This window comes from Anoplophora glabripennis, unplaced genomic scaffold, assembly GCF_000390285.2.
Source record: "Anoplophora glabripennis isolate ALB-LARVAE unplaced genomic scaffold, Agla_2.0 scaffold38, whole genome shotgun sequence".
In the NCBI taxonomy this organism is placed as follows: domain Eukaryota; kingdom Metazoa; phylum Arthropoda; class Insecta; order Coleoptera; family Cerambycidae; genus Anoplophora; species Anoplophora glabripennis.
This window is the reverse complement of record NW_019416373.1, coordinates 690,196-708,676: the sequence shown is the minus strand read 5'-3', so window position 1 is coordinate 708,676 and position 18,481 is coordinate 690,196.

The window sequence follows — 18,481 nt, the reverse complement described above, 5'->3', positions numbered from 1 at the left end:
GTTTTATTGTTGTTTGTTTAGTGAAGCTAAGTTTCTCTGTTATTTACTATGTATTAAAAACTTGTATTAATTTCAACTGAATGCAGGTAAGACTAATTTAAATTCTTTTACCTATAGGTTTTCTGAATTTTGAAATTTTATAGTTGTTTATTTATTTCTTTCGCTAGTGAGTTTACTTTATAAAACTTTGTAATACTCTGTGCACAAAGTTGCCTCTAATTTTATCTCGTAGGATTGACGACTGCTTGTAGACTTATTGTAGCCCTGGATATCGTGCTGGAATCTTTGTTTTCCTGATTTACTGGATCTCTGGAGACAGCTGCTTACTGTGGTATGTCTTGAATATCGTCCTGGAATCCTTAACCTTGTGTCGTTGGATTTACTGGAACTCTGGAGGCTGATGCTTACTATTGGTACGCCCTGGATATCGTCCTAGAATCCTTCGAAGAAACTGGAGCTTTACCTTTGGAATCCTTATGTATTTCCTTTACGTTTAAGGCCTGACGTTAATTTCTTTCTATTCTGGAACACTAACTCTTATTGTTTTATTTTATTTCACTTGTAAGTATGAATTTTTACTATTTATGAGGGTTTTCTCCCAATTTATTCTCTTTCACCTCTTTCCCCTGACAATTTTTTTCGTAACTAGTCAATAATAATCAACTTTTATTTTTATCCTACTCTCTTGATTTTTCTTATCCCTTGTTAAGGTCTGTTCTTTTAAATTCGGTTTTCTCTTTTCACTTCACTTCACTTCACTTTTATAATTTACAATTTTACAATCAAATTTAGGTTTATTTACAAAGCTTTTAACTTTCATTTCAAAATGTTCCTTAATTCTATATTTTTATTTCAATTCCAGGTGTACTATTTTCCAACTTGTGAATTCATCTTTATCACTGACATTATAATTTATTGATATATAAAATTTTGATTTAAATTTCTAAACTTCTATTAATAATTTTATTTCTTCTCAATATTTAAGCATAAACCTACATAAATAACCTAGTTTAAATGTTGTTATGAATAAAATTTGCAGTTGTAATTTGACCAAAATGTACCTTTATTAATTATAATTGTGTTTAAAATATTTATTAACATTTAAGTAGATAGATAGATAGATAGATAGATAGATAGATAGATAGATAGATAGATAGATAGATAGATAGATAGATAGATAGATAGATAGATAGATAGATAGATAGATAGATAGATATTTATTAGTGTTCCTTACACAAAAAGTGTTTACACACGTCAGAAAGAATTAGGTATAGTAATAGTATAAAATCGTTATTAAAATAAATAAAAAATAGTAAAACATACAACACAGCAAACACACGCATACAGCAGTCTTACCACATAATTAGTTCAGAATTTAAAGAACAAAGAAAATGGTAATAAAATAACAATACAAGTACAAGCAAAAATAGTTATCAAATGTTAAAATAAAATGTTTGTAAGAAGGGAACAAAACAAACATATTAAAATAAGATTACGAGTAATCTAATAAGAAAAAACTAAAACAATGCAACTGAAGTGTGCGAAGCCTAAGTTAGACATAATAGAGTGAGATCACTTTTTTAAAATTCTTGCGTAGTATAAAATGCGTTGGTTAATAGAAGGTGTTTTATTTTGTTTTTAAATAAAGAAGGGTTGAGATGACGTACTGGAGCTGGTAATGTATTAAAAAACTGGATGCCCAGATTTGATGTGCCATTACGTGTTTTACTTAAGCGATGAAAGTTTAAGTTTATGTCATTTTTGTGTCTAGTATTATGAGAATGGATTTGGCTACGGACAGTATATGTACAACTCTTCATTTTCTGTTACGTACAAAAGACACAGGAGTATGTAAGTACATGGTAATGTTAAAATACCAAGTTCCTTAAACTGTGCTCTGCAGTCATCTTTGAATTTTAAACCCCAGATTATGATGCGGATGGCTTTTCTTTGAGTAGCAAAAACGATATCAGCTGAAGGTGAATGACCCCAAACCAGGATAGCATAGGATATTCGGGAGTGAATAAGGCTATGATAAGCAGTAATTAACGTTTTTTGAGATATTTTGCTTATCAAGTTGCGGACTAAATAGATGCCCTTGGAGATCTTATTGCAGAGGTAGTGGGCGTGTTTGTCCCATTGCAATTTCAGATCCAAATATATTCCCAGAAATTTTACTGCATTAGGATTGTTTACATCGTCCATTTCACGCAAGCTGAACATCAATTTTTCAGTATTAGATGCGTTTAGGCATAAGTTATTTGAAGTGAACCAATGTAATGCGTCGTCCTCGATTATTGGAATGTCCACCGTCAGATCATCCAAAACATTATTGACAATGGATAAGTTAGTGTCATCAGCGAAAAGTATCGCGAACACGTCGTTTCTCACAGAAGTTGGGAAATCGTTTATATGCAATAAAAATAATAGTGGTCCCAGAACGGAACCCTGAGGTACCCCAGGATATCCATATTAAACTATAAATACCTATGAACTACCTTCCAAGTGCTGTAGTTTATATACTGGTGAATGAGTTACTTGTTTAAATTGAGACAGAGTAGCACTATACTGTATGTTATTTTCCATATCTGAAAACGAACAATCAAACCTTCAGTTGGAGAATAAAATTTATATTACAACTTGAAAAAATCATGCAATTAAGTAAATAACTTTTAAAACATATAAATCACTTTGACTATAGACCTGTATCACTTACTGCTATTATTATTTCGTATCCTAGATCCAAATTTGCGTAATCGGCTACTTTTACTTCTTTTGAACTGTTCGCTATGATCATCAACAAAGTCTTTCGGTTCTGCACATTCCAGAGGAACCATTTACATTGACATGCGACATTATATAAGTTAGTTGACTGAAAGAACATAATGAAGTACGTTACCTTGAAAAAATTCCTTATTATTTTTTATTCAGACGTTTTTGAGATTATCTCTAACAAATAAAAATAATATGGTGTGTTCAGAAAATAACCGAACTTTTCGAATTACGCACCAATGGAGATATTTAGTGATATGTGGTTGGCAGCATTGCGTCGCGCATGATCCTCTCTGTAACTACTCGTACATGCTCTTGGATTGTTGATATCTCATTTAGTTTTCGCGATATTGTTAACTGCAACGTGTTTAAGTGTTAGTGACGATTTTTGAAATGTGTGATTTTCTGGAACAACGATGCAACGTAAAATTTTGTGTGAAATTGGGAAAAACTTTCACGAAAACTTTTGAAAAAAGCTTACCGAGATGATGCTCTACGTCGTTACGAATGGTTTTCATGATTTAAAAGTGGTCATCAGTCAACTGAAGATGATCCTCGACCAGGAAAGACTTTGAACTGATGATTTTCACGTGAAATGGATATGAAAATACATTGGTATGTATTTTGGGCAAAAATAAGCACTTTTTAACTCTTGAGATTTAAGGTTGAAAAATAAACAAAAGTCGCCATCTTCAATTTATGTTTTCTCGGATTGTACAGGAGCTTTTTTAATTTTTCTTATTCCAGGTTACTCACCGAAAGTTATATTTTCATGTTATATATTTTTCATCCCAGCGACTTTTTTTTACCAACCAAGAAATTTGCGAATTTGCTGATATCTTTTTGGAGGCATTACAGTAGCAATTTCTTCGAATCTAAAGTTTTTGCTCCAGTAGTCGGTATAAGTTGGCATGTCTACTATTCCCATAAATATATGAATGGCAATAAAATCGAAGATTTCTGTTTTAGAAACAGCTATTGATTTTTCGGTTACTTGAAATGAGTACAAGTTTGTTTAACTATCAAGTCGAAAAGATCATCTGAGAAAAACATAAACAATATTCTAACGCTGATTTGAGTCTACTAGGTCCAAAAATGGACCAAATAACAACTTTTTTTCTCATTTTCTTTGTTTTTGGATGTAGTTTTCAAAATAAAAATACAAAAAAAATTATTCAAAATGATCTATTTTTTTCTTAACAGTTTAAAAAAAAATTTTTCATGTTTACCACTTTCAATTATTTCTTTCATATATATGTTAAATGCTAATTATTAAAGGGGATGTCATCCACTAAGTCGCTATTACTGAGTCAGCCAGAACCCCTTTCGGAATGCCCGAGCAGTCGAGGTCAGCCGATGGAGCGCGGTCCGCAGGGTCATTCAGTCAGTCACGGGAGTCACCAGAGTCCCGACATAGCTAATAAACAAGAGACTACTCTGTCGTTTGAGGGAATAAACCGATTGTTAAAATTATGTGTTTTAATCGGGGGTGAAAACCCCCGTGTTTCTAACATCAGAAGTGGGATNTTAGAACATGTTAAATGCTAATTATTAAAGAGGGATGTCATCCACTAAGTCGCTATTACTGAGTCAGCCAGAACCCCTTTCGGAATGCCCGAGCAGTCGAGGTCAGCCGATGGAGCGCGGTCCGCAGGGTCATGCAGTCAGTCACGGGAGTCACCAGAGTCCCGACATAGCTAATAAACAAGAGACTACTCTGTCGTTTGAGGGAATAAACCGATTGTTAAAATTATGTGTTTTAATCGGGGGTGAAAACCCCCGTGTTTCTAACATCAGAAGTGGGATACACCCCGTGTATCTTAACAACCCCTGTGACTAAATAAACAAGAAGAATTGTAATTTACTACAATATGGTGAAACGAAGTAAACCAGTGCAGAACAAAGGCTGAAAAAGTGATAGTGATGGTGATTATGAGACAGTATCTGAATCAGATCTAAAAACGTGCAACAAAAATAATAACAACATCAGTATTGCTACAGGAGCAATTGGCAATATTATTTTGTCAATCCAATATGGCGACCAAGCCAACGCCTAGTTCATCTTCCGTGTCAGATGTAGCGAGTGCGCAAGCTTCAACTTTTGTTATAGCATCATTCTTATTGGCCGAATTCAATCCAAACTATACCAATTATTCCATAGAAGAGTGAATCGACGTTGCCACAAGTTCAAAAATTAACTTAATCTGGCTAATATATCGTGTCGATGATAACAAAGACTGCACAAGCTTTAAAAGGACGAGGCTATCACTATTACTGTGTTTGGAAACCGACGCCAAATCAGGGATGAGTTTTATAAGGACCTTGTTGTGATTCCTAGTGCACGAGTTTACATAGCAGCTAGTTAAAAAGTAGCGACTGTAAATCCCTTAACGACTTTGACATTACTGATTCCATAATGAATTGTTGTGGAAACCATATTCAAGTGTCTATTAGTAAACAACAATTTACTCCCAATAAAAAGCTTTTAAAAGTATTATGTGAGTTAGACAGACGCTATCAAAGACATTGTTCAACATAGTAATGTTCAAGTGACCAGAAAACAACAGAAAACTGTGATTCTAGATGAAATAATTCCGTTTTGGATGATTTGTGTTCAGTTTGGCAAAACAGTTTCAACACAAGTATTGCATGACAACAACAGAAAAATAATGCATCCGACAAAGAATTGTTGGTACAAGTGTGGAAACTAAGAAAAGATTACACTCATTATGAAGAAGCGACTTGGCAACGTTTCCAGTTCCTACTTTAGTTTATAAGAACAAAGCAATGGCTTTACGTACCTCCATGATAGTGCTGCTGATCTATCAATTCTAAGATTGAGAATGAAAAATGTTTATATTATCTGCACGTGCAAGATTATAACTGTTTCGGTGATCGTAACTTTGGAAATTCTGTTTATAAGTTGAATACCGATGAAGTAATTCCAGAACATTTAGAACTTGAATGCTATTAGTTATTGGTTGAGATATTATTAGACAAGGTCATCTACGCGTCACAAAAAGTGCTTAGGGTTCAGAATTATACCATGATCTAGGTCACATAGCAAAAGTGTTTACAGATACTACAAATAAGCATAAAAGGGTCAGGACTGGACGAGCCTACAATTAAAAACATAAAACACTTGTTGTAGAGAGAAATGTCTTTCTGTATCGCAACAGGAAAATTGCAAATCTTTCTGAAGAATAACAAATCGGTATCATACAGACCCTAATGCCAATCACATGTTAAACGAACGCCAAGTGCAATGAACAGTCGACGAAGTTTTCCGGGATGGCAATATTCGTGCGATATAAAAATGAGCACTTAACCAAAAACAAAGTACCTTCTAGTCAAATCCAAAGACAGTAAAAGGATTCGAAAAAAGAAAGTGCTAAAAGAAGAACAAAATACTGAGAAAAAAGGCTCAGTTGAAAGTGTAAAGTGCCATTAAGATGTTTTAGTGTATTACACATTACGAACGAAAAGAGCGAGCGTGTTCTAGTCTTGAGAACATGAAATCCAGAGTCTATACTTCAATATTGAATTAGAAAGAGCCGCAATGGAAAGATGTCAACTAGTGAACGACTCCAATCAGTGCCCAATTTATGATGAGTTTTGTCAATTGTTGGAGGAATACGTGGTAATCCAATTCCTTGAGGTCGGGCTACATCAGATGAGAACTATCGAGAGAAGGGTTGATAAAGAGAAGGAAATGAATTTGTGTGAAGTTGCAACTTATGGTTGAATTGGTGTGAACTTAGGATGTAAAAGGAATCTTGAGAAGTACAATAGGTAGATACAAAAATAAAGAGGGGCCAATGGGAGTACTCTAAGTAGCAATGAAGGAATCGTTACTGTGAGTATGATATCATAAAAAAAGGAACAGTAACAATTAATAGTGAGTATGACATTATTTTCTTTGAGAACCCGTAGAGAATGTAAAGAAAAGAGTTACCTCTTACCCTATCCTTACCCCAATCCACAAAAAGACATATCAGAAAATAACAAAAAAAAAATGATAAAATAAAGTTAAGTGCATGGTAAGGCATGTACCTCTGAACTTTCTAAAAAAAAAGAGGAAAAAGTTAAGTGCATGGTAAGGCATGTACCTCTGAACTTTGTAAAAAAAAAGAAAAAGAATTACCTTTTACCAAACCAAATCCAATCATAATCCAAAATAGAAAAAGGGAAGCGGGTATGTGGCAATCCCACATGACTCGAAAAGGTTGTGACAATCCCACATAAAAAAAAGAGAGAGAGAAAGAGATACAGAGAGAAAGAAAACCAGTGTGGCAGTACCGTAGTACCAACTGTAATTAAAAATAAAACAACGTTCAGCTCTGCTATAAAAAAAATAATAGGCGTTGAAATTGTTCATCTCTAGACTACACATAACATGTTGTAGTTTAAAAATTGTTGATGATTCTTAATGTTTTAAGGTCAGTGTTGAGGTAGTCCCAAATACCTCGTAACAAAATAGTGCAGCAATGTGATATCAGTTTGTTTGGAATAAGAAATCAAAACACAGAGCTGAAGACTGTTCAATAATGTATTCAGTGATCTTAGTTTATACTGTTTACAGAACTTTTCCTGGTGCGAGGACGCCCCATATGCAGAATGGCCGTGTTAAATGCTAATTATTAAAGAGGGATGTCATCCACTAAGTCGCTATTACTGAGTCAGCCAGTACCCCTTTCGGAATGCCCGAGCAGTCGAGGTCAGCCGATGGAGCGCGGTCCGCAGGGTCATGCAGACAGTCACGGGAGTCACCAGAGTCCCGACATAGCTAATAAACAAGAGACTACTCTGTCGTTTGAGGGAATAAACTGATTGTTAAAATTATGTGTTTTAATCGGGGGTGAAAACCCCCGTGTTTCTAACATATATTTTTTTAATTTTAGGATTCCATACATATTCTCAAAATGGTGTTGTGAAATAAGCTATATTTAAAAAAAAAAATTCAATCGATAAAAAAAAATAGATAACGAAAAAACACCACTCCGAAAAAATTTGAGGATTTATAAAAAATCTGTTTTTTATAAGAAAAAAAAAATTCTAAAATGGTAATCATCGAGAAATTTTGTTTTTTTTTTTCGAAAATTGAAAAAAAAAACTGAAGATAGTTTCAGATAATTTTGATCTATTTTTTTTCAAAAAGTACATTTAAAAACAAAAACTGGAAGAAAAATGTCCCGATAACTCAATTTTTGAAAAAGTTATTGTTATTTTAAAAAAAAACAATTTTTTTCAAAAATTCATAACTTTTTTGAATTGATTGAAAAAATTTGAAATAATTCTCAGAGGGGTTTTAAATGGGGTAGAAAACAATAAAAAAGTTTCAGCCAAATCGAAAGGGTCAGGGTTAAAAGTGGCCGATTTGGCGTGGAATGCTCCTATAGTACCCATATCACAATTATTTAATACGTTTTCGATGTCATCATCACTAGATACATCTTCATCATCAGAGGCTCCATTTTCAGGTGGTAGTAATACAATAAGTTTGGCGGTTCTGAATGAAAATATATAGCCGGGCTTAGTTCACTGACACAATAATTGTAATACAAATACCTTAAAAAAAATATTTTTGAAGAACATTAACATAATGGCAATGTGCCTTATAAGTAACAGTTACTACACTATGCAAACTTGGTGATGTTCTTATGGGAAACAGCTACTATTTTGTAAACTTGGCGATGTGGACTATATGATACATAATATAAAATAAAGTATTTACACCACAAAACACATTATGTTAACTAGAGAAAGCGCATAATAGTATATTAAACAACAAGGTTTGAAAACGACTCATTGCACACGAGCGAGACATATTCGAGCAAGTGTGCAAAAAAGTTTTCAAACGAGTTTTTTCGATACTTTTTATACGACTGCAAACAGAGACCACAAAAATCAAATTTTAATTTAAATCGTTTTTATTTCTTAAATTGCCAACGCATTAACAAAATAAATTAAATACAGCTTTTAATTTAACTCGTTTTTATTAAGAAAATTGCTAACGCATTAACAAAAGAAACTAATATTTAATATTTATGGTAACATTTGAACATTCCTTCAAGGTTAAGCTGGAAAAAGCAGTATTATTGTGCACCTTGTTTTCGGTAATAGAAAATATTTTTGGTGTCGTGTTTTTAGTGCAGTTTTTCAGCGTGCGGTCGTTGTTTTCTTGTTGTATTCCAGTAGACGATCGTTGTTCTGGTTCTGTGACAGCAGAAGACACTGAAGACTCTATCTTTTTCGAAACTTCCATTTTATTTCTCAAACAGTCATCAACGTAGCCTTCGGCAACTGTACTGGATTTCCACCCTCCATGGCCTTTGAGGGCAAGCAGATTTGAGCCAGAATTGTCTAAAATTGTGGCTTATGAACGCCGAAAACAATTTCCCGCGTAACTTTCTGGATTCTCTAGCATCAAAAACTTGGCGATTTCCCTAGCCATGTTTCCAATTTTGTTGATGCCAACGTATTGGTTTGAACATTTTCCGATTTGATAGTTTAAAAAAAACCTGCGTGTCTTCAGATTAGGACGACGAAGAGCACAATACTTTTTTAAGATAGTGTAAAGGTTTCCTGTAATTGTAAAACACCTTGGTACCTTTGTTTTTGTATTCTTCAGTTTAATCAGCATAACACTGCCGAAATCTTTGGTCTCTTCTATTTTGAGATAACATAATTCCTCCCTTCGACATGGCCCAGATAGTCCAACTGCCACCACCGCCTTGATAAGTAAATATTTGTCTTCTGATGCTTTCGTCAAAAACCGGAAAAAATCATCTTCTGTGAGGATTTGGGACTTCTTTGGGACGTAGTTTTCGGATTTTCGTTTGATTAGCGCTTGCAACTTTTTATAGCTTCCAAGATCTATGTTGTGATTGGCACTTAACGTTGACTTGAGCATCGAAAAAATCGTCCACAACGTCGAAAATTTATATTTCTTAGATAGTTCTTCAAAATACACCATTACTGCATTTGCTGAGAAAGTTTGGACATATTTGGCTAGTCGCCAGTCCATAAATCGGCTTAACTCAGCTTCATACCTGCTTCTGGATTTTGTGGGCAGCAGTTCCGAAGATATTTCGCTTGCTTTCTGTAAAATCTCTTCAGAATCACACATTTTCACACCCAAACTTCGGGAATTCAACAATTTTTGAAGTATTTAATCAACAAAATAAAGGAGCCGTGATGGTTGCTATGAAACTCAGCCAACTTGAAACATTGCATAATTTGGGTGACAACATCAAATAAAAATCACAATCTGGAGACGCGTGTGCAAAGATGACATAACCGTGTGCAAAATGTTTAGCACACGGCGTGTGCAAAATACCGTTTTCAGAGCGTGTTTTCCGTGCGTTGCAAGGCAGTCGTATAAAAAACTTATTAAAGGCTTTGTCTAATAAATTATAACCAAAAACATACAAATTGTATTAGAGAAAAATGTTAAATTTGATGAAATTTACCTGTGGTACTGACCAGCTGCTACAACCTTCCGCCATTTTGATTAAATAATTGAGTAGTTATGTTGTCATCCTACAGATAACTCTCTAAATTGCAATTTTGTAATTGAATTATATTAATACCTAATAGTCATTCTGGGATTTGTGATTTTTTAAAAATTATGTATCCTATGGTGCACCTCACCAAATTAAGGGTTAATGTAATACGTAACGAAAAAATGACAAATAAACGTGATAATCAAAAACGCAGATCATACTTAACCCACTTATACACCGTATAACAAAATCTGAACAAGAAAGTACATAAAATTAGATTTTATGTTTCTCAAAAATTGTTATTATTCATTTATTGTAACATGATTAAAATCTGTGCACTTTTTAACATTAAAAAAATATAAACAAGATATTTACCTCATCGCGCAAGTCTTGACAACCTTTTGTAATCATGTATCCCACTGTAGCTGATATACTCAGGGCCAATATGCACTTGAAGTAAATTGAAGGACTAACATCCTAAAAAAATATGAAATAGAAGCTATAATTTGAAAATCAAAAGGGGTATAAGTAATAGTCAAATTTCATAAAAAAAATTTTTCTAGTTTTGACCAGTGTTACCGGTATGTTACACTTATTTTTTGACATCCTGTATATGCTGCCCCAATAATTTATGGAGCCAATAGTTGTAATATTTACGAACTTAAAACTCACCATCATTACTAAATATGCCAAACCGCTGAGTAGTAGTGACAGTAAAATAACTGACACAAGCACTGACAACTTGCTTAGCTCGAGAAAAATGGCTGCAGTCCTGCAAAAAAATGAGACAAACAAGGTTTAGTACCTAACAACGCCTACATTTTGAAAATCCTGCTAAAACACTTCCATTTACAAAGCGATACAGTATTTTATAGTCCATATGTTATGTGAAAAAACTTACTTTAATCAAAGACAGCCATGGCAAAAGAGTTTATTTATACTTACTTACAACAATCCCTATATTTTTTATATTATCGTAAAGACTATTCTGCTGTGCATTTTTCATAATTTAATAATATTAAAATTTTTTAATTAAAATGGAACATGAGCCTTATCTGTCCATATTTTTGATGAAATGTTTTAGGCATAAGACTAATAAAGTAAACATACTGCTACTTACGTTTTAATTTTACCGTGAGCACGAACAAAAGATCTTAGTCTCTTATGTAGAGCATCTTGATGAAATACGTCATCAATATTTGGTTCTATACAGGATATTTGTGTCAAATACTCGACCAACAAATAGAATTGAAATTTTAAATGCATTGCTAAATAAAGAATCATACTAGTACTGCATGCAATGCTATGCCCTAAACTTACAACACATAAATAATAAAGTACTAGAAAAAATTTGGACCAGACATTGAAGTGTGTTTTTATGAACATCACTGTGAATTCTATATCTTCCTCATTGCCTATTATTGGCAATAAGATTGAAATTGTTCCTATGAGTCCTGTAAACATAGCTAGGAGTAATTTCTTCGTCAAGGCACATTGACCGAGAATTCTTTGGTATACCTTTGTACCGGTCGCATCGAATGGCAAAAAGTATTTTCCAGTTAATTCAGAAAAATATAGAAAGTGTCTAGCGTAATATATTTGCCAAAGGTAACTGCTAATTCCCTAAAAGAAAAACAAACCGAAACAGTGACAGATGCAAGAAAGTTTTATTTTACTTACAATTTGCTGAATAAAAATTACTGATAGATATTTCTTCCAGTATACTCCTGTCTCATCTTTGAAAATATAAAAAAGACCTATAACGTTAAATGTTTGAAGATAGAGGATATTTAAACACTTCGCTGTATTTATGAGAAGGATACGGTCTCTCATATTGAAATATAAAGGATATAACAAAAAAAATAATGGGTCATCTGAAATTTGAATAATTTAGTTGAAATCTGTTACATTTTCTTTTGAAAAATACTAACCCTTCATCGGCCTCTCATCAAGCAACCTGAAGGTGTCTCTTACTTCTTTTGCATCCATTTAGCTGAAGTAAATTTGTTAAAATACCTTATGCTAAAATAGTTCAATGAGATACTAACCTTGAAATATTTCTTACTATTAAAATACAAATCACTTCTCTCTGACTTTTTCGATTTGAGAATTGTCTGTGTCTTGGCAGACAAACGCGAATCTACTGACATTGCAATAGAAAGAATACGGGAACTTACGAATAGAATCAATACGAAGTAATCATAATTGAAACACTGTAAATAACACCACATTAGAGTAAATTTAAGAACATTATGTTCTATTTACTTAATATGCTAACAACTTATTGCATCCATAATAGTAAATGGAGAACTATTTAACATTATAAAAATTATGATGATTATGGTGATGTAACGAAAATGGCAGCTGAACAGACTGCAACACATTTATTTGCAGGATCAATAATTGATGTTAAAATCTATAAATATTTTGATCCATTATTTACTCTATTAAAAAGGAAGCGGCCAAGGCTTGCCTACTGAGGCGAACCAGAGGTGTGCGGCAAAACCGTAGTGGGTTCGAATCCCGCACGCGGTAGGAAAATTCGAAGGAATTTTCCTGTCGTACCCATGGATGTTTGTGATTGTTAAGGTGGAGGGTAGTGTAAGTTAGCAGGCAAAAAGGGCCAAGCATGGCCTAATTGCTGGTAAGCTTCATGACCTTTTACTCCATTAAAAACATTAACGATTTGCACAAAAATCATAGTTCGCAATCTACAATGCATACGTTTTATTGAAATTTAATAACAATAAATTTCGAAAAATTATAGCGAAGTAAATTTAACTATGCGAGTATATTGCAATATTAAAAAGGTTATATTCTATGGTTACAAAATTTAATTTTTACGCCGAGGTTTTGATATTTTTAACCTATTATTAAGTCCCTGTGTAAGTTTTTGACAAATAGTGACTCAGATGAAGCCCATCCATTCATTTGGTACGTTCAGTGAATACTGAACACCATGTCAAAACCTCTGAAGATTTTATCAACATTAAGAAATTCCAACTAGATCCCGATTATAACCTAACTAATGGGTTTTGACTTGACGTCGTGGTTGAAAAAAGTGCTAATTAATGAAGCTTTGAATGAACTGAAGAGCTAAAATTGGGCAACGAGATCTCAATAATTTTAAGTATGATCTAAATATGAAAATAACGTTAGTGTTAATTAAGGACATTTTTTCTTATTTTGCTGTTGATTACAATTTTGTTTTATGTTTATTTGAAGGTATTTAAATGTTGCTTGAATGATATGAAAGAAATATACCTTAAGTTACGTTAGTCACTCTAGTGGTTGAAAAAAAATGGGATTTTTGGAATTAAAAAAAATAGTTACAAGATATAGTGCCAGAAACAAAATGGCTTCATTGTGTATGTTTTCAGGTAGTATTGTGAATTTTTTCTAAAGGTTTGGATTCAAAATGGCTGCTTATGAAGCTCTGTACAAAATGTCAAGTAGATCCGTTGAAAACTTTTTGAGATATGTTTCCTGCCACTAAAAAAAGTGGTTTCCAGAAAAACGTTTTTAATACATACCTTCCTATAATTATTGCCGTTCTATATTGACATTTCCATCCTCTTTTTTATCTAAGACCCAATCTCCCAATCTGGCCTTTATAATAGCTAAGTATCGCGCGTGTTATCACGAGTTGCAATAAGCACTACTCTGCTCTCTGCAAATGGTTGTGCTCTACTTCGAAAAAACTCTTGTTTCCGATTTTGCCCTCACTTAAAAACTTTTTCCTATATTCTTTACATAATAAAGAAAAAAGAAACAATCTTACTATGAAAATCAAATTGATAAAAACAATCAAAATTCAAAACAGGTGCGGAGAAAGAACCCTTAAATCTCAAATAAAAAATGATAGTGTGGTAATTTCAACCAGAAAGAAATCCGAAGAAATCCCTAAAAAATTTTATAAATTCATTGTTTTTAATATTAATAAAATCATCCAAGTAAGTGACATTGCTGATGAAAATATTCTCCCGACTAATTTCAGTTATTTTAAACTGTTAAAAATTTAAATCAATTAGAAAAAATTATAAAAAAAAATAACAAGTGAGTGTAAATGAGGTTTTGAGTGCAGGATTAAAAAAAACTAGATATTATTGGTCCAATTATATTAAACTTAATATTATCGTTACAAACCGGTTTTGTTCCGGACAAACTAAAAATAAACCACATTACACTAATAGAAAAAATTGAAAACTTACACACCGCCTGTTAAACAAATTCTAGAAATGACGATATGTGATCACATAGCAGATTATTTTAATTCTAATAATTTGTTTATCCCTCCATTTAGAAAATGTCACTCCTGTGAGACTGCTTAGCTAATTACAATATCAAATTGGATTCAAAATATCGATAAGAATAACTACATTATTGCTACATTTCTAAATTTTAAAAGGGCATTTGAAATTATTGAAATTTGAATCATATGGTCTACACCGGCTTGTTTTTATTGGCTTTAAAATTATCTGACAAATCGTCAACATATAACTAAAATAAATCACCCATTGTTAATAATTTTGGTGTTCCTAGGACCGATTTTATTTATAATTTATTTAAATGATACTGTAAACTATACTATAGTCCTTCCGAAGTCAGTTGAATATGCAAAAAAAACATCTGGTAATAAAATTTAATGAGTTTTATAGGCGTCCCTAAAAAAATGTTCTGCTAAAGGTAAAAAATTATAATAATTTATATATAATGTGTAGAAAATTTCTATATTTGGCCAACAACATATTTTAATTATTTATGTCCTCAAACACATTTATTATATTGGTGGTAAATTTTGTTTTGTTCCGTTTCAAAAGGTCTCCAAAATGCCATGTTGTGATAATATTAGTAAAAAAAATATCCCTCTTATTTCTTCCTTTCGCAATTGTAATATGAATGATTGATAGAAGGTGCCTATAATAAATTAAAATTGCCTGATTCACACCAAATTCCTTACTACTGCACTGCACTGCTGGGCAATTTGTGAACCACTTGTCGCCTGCTGTGATTTATTGCACAGAAGCCCAATACAACTGTGCTCATTCTCCTTTGGTCGCGCTCGCATTCTTCAACTGGTCGTATACATTTCTACATGGGTACGGCTAAATAAATGTGGGAACAAGTTTTTCAAATAATTCAATGCCGAGTTGCTGCTTAGCGACCGAGCCTGGTACATACCTTGAAATTATAGGTTCTTCAATTGACTTCGGAAAATCTATACAAGTGACTTTATTCATTTGTTTGCGAATGTTATTTTAATTGCAGTTGTGGATAGTGATTTAAATAGAGCTGTTGCTAGAATGAATCGTGAATCTACAAAACATTGAGCAGTATTTAAATTGCAATAAACTAAGTTTAAATACTAACAAAACTAAAGCAATGATGATTACAACTAAATATAAATACTCTAAAACTAATATAAATAACTTAAAAATAACATTTGCTAACACCGATATTGATATTGGAAATAATATAAAATATTTAAGATTCTATCTAGATAACACATTAAGATTCAAAGACCATTATATTATAATGAAATAAAATATCAACAAGACTTTATCTCTTTTCAAGAGTTTCACAACACTTATTAATTATGACAAATATTACTCTTTATAAAACAATTTCCTATCATCATTTCAATATGTTAAAGAAATACATAATTATGATACAAGAAGTGTAAACAACATATCTAAACCATGCATAAACGTCAATCGCTCAAAAAAAAACCGTTTTCTATAAAGAATTTAATTCCTTCCCAAGTAATATTAAAAATGATGTCTCTATAAATTAATTCTGTTAATATATGAAGTTTTAATCTTGTATGCGAAATGTTTAAATGAAAATGTTCAAGTAAAATTTGCAGTTGTAATTTTGACGAAAATGTAACTTTATTAATTACGAGTGATTTATTTATTATTATTGAAGCGATCGATATTAAACTATAAATACCTACAAATTACCTTCCAAGTGATGTAGTTTACATACTGGTGAATGATTTACTTGTTTAAATTGAGACAGAGTAGCACTGTGCTGTATGTTATTTTCAATATCTGAAAATGAACAACCAACCCTCAGTTCGAGAATAAAATTTATATTACAATTTGAAAAAATCATGCAATTAAGTAAATAACTTCTAAAATAGACCAGTATCACTTACTGCTATTATTATTTCATATCCTAGATCAACATTTCCAAAACCGCTTGCTTTTACTTCTTTTGAACTGTTCGCTATGATCATCAACAAAGTCTTTCGGTTCTGCACATTCCAGAGGAACCATTTACATTGACACGCGACATTATATAAGCTAGCTGACTGAAAATACATAATTAGTTATTATCACACAGGTCAACAAGGGTCAAGAAGCAGACACACTAATATGCGGATGCGGTTGAGTTTGCTCAAATATCTTTTTTTTTTTTCGTTGAGATATCACATGTTGAAATTTCTAAGTTTATCCGTTTCTTAACATGCGAAAATCTACTAAGGATCCCTTAGATGTCAAACAGTTGATTGCAGTTCAGAAACTTCATACTCAGAAAGCTTCAATACATACGAACTCAAACTCACAAACTCCAAATCCAAAACCCATAAACCCCAAACCCACAATCCCTAAACCCACAAACCCCAATCCCACAAAACCCGAATCTACAAACTCCAAGCTTACAAACCCCAAACTCACCAACTCCAAACCCACAAACCGTATGGGTATGAGGTTTCTGAATTGCAATCGACTGCTTGATGTCTAAGAGATCCTTAGTAGATTTTCGCATATTAAGAAACTGAGAAACTTAAAAATTTCAACATGTGATATCTCAACGAAAAAAAAAAAGATATTTGAGCAAACTCAACGGCATTCGAAGGAGGGAGCCTTGTATTTTTAGATTCGATGTATTAGTTTTTTTGAAAAAGAATAGATGGCATTACTACATAACCTCAAATATGACGAAAAACAGTGTTTTATGCACTTTTAGGTTAGGATATCTCAAAAACCTGACGTGATAGAGCAATTCTGCGGCCAGATTCGGATTCAGGGCACCTAAATCCTTCGGAAATATATACTCAAGTTTCTGCTTCCAAAAAAAAAGTTAAATTTTGTTGGTCTGTGTTATTTGTTCAGACGTTTATGAGCACTATAGCTTCGAGTGTTTCTTTCTTATTACGCAGTGGGAATGGATTGCTTGATTTTACTCTAACAAACAAAAATAATATTATACATGGTCTGTTCAGAAAATAACCGAACTTTTCGAATTACGCTCTAATGGAGATATTTAGTGATATGCGGTTGGCAGCAATGCATTGCGCATAACCCCACATGGTCTTGAATTGTTGATGTCTCATTCAGTTTTCGTGACATTGTTATTTGAGTGCAACGTGTTTAAGTGTTACTGTCGATTTTTGAAATGTGTGATTTTCTGGAACAACGATGCAACGTAAAATTTTGTGTGGAACTACGGAAAACGTCACACGGAAACGTTTCAACTTTTGAAATATGCTTACGGAGATGATGCTCTGGGTCGTACGTAATGTTACAAATGGTTTTCACGATTTAAAAGTGGTCGTCAGTCAAGTGAAGATGATCCTCGACTAGGAAGGCCACGTTGAGAAAGTCAAAGATCTGGTGCGTGCAAATAGCCGATTGACTGTCAGAGAAATTGCAGAAGAGGTTAGTATCTCAATTAGGTCATGCTATTAAATTTTGACTAAAGAATTGAACATGCATTGAGTTGCAGCAAAATTTGGTTTTGGAATATTCATCATGTACTCCTTCGACGCCACCGAAGCGCCAGATTCCTTCACAACGCATGTTTGGAAGAATTCACCAAAGATTGCGTGATACCGGTTCCTTGAGCAAACAGTGCCATTTATCCGGAAGACCAAGGTCGGTATCCACTCCTAGAGCAGAAGAAGAAATTCTAGCACTGGTAGAGCAGAATCCAGGTACGAGTGTGCGGAGAATATCAGCCGAGGTAGGAATTAGTGGTCCTCTTGTTTGGAGAATCCTTCACGAGCAACTGCTTTATCCATACCATGTGCAACGAGTACAGGCCTTAAATCCAAACGTGCTTGATGATCATTTATTGGATTTAAGGCCTGTACTCGTTGCACATGGTATGGATAAAGCAGTTGCTCGTGAAGGATTCTCCAAACAAGAGGACCACTAATTCCTACCTCGGCTGATATTCTCCGCACACTCGTACCT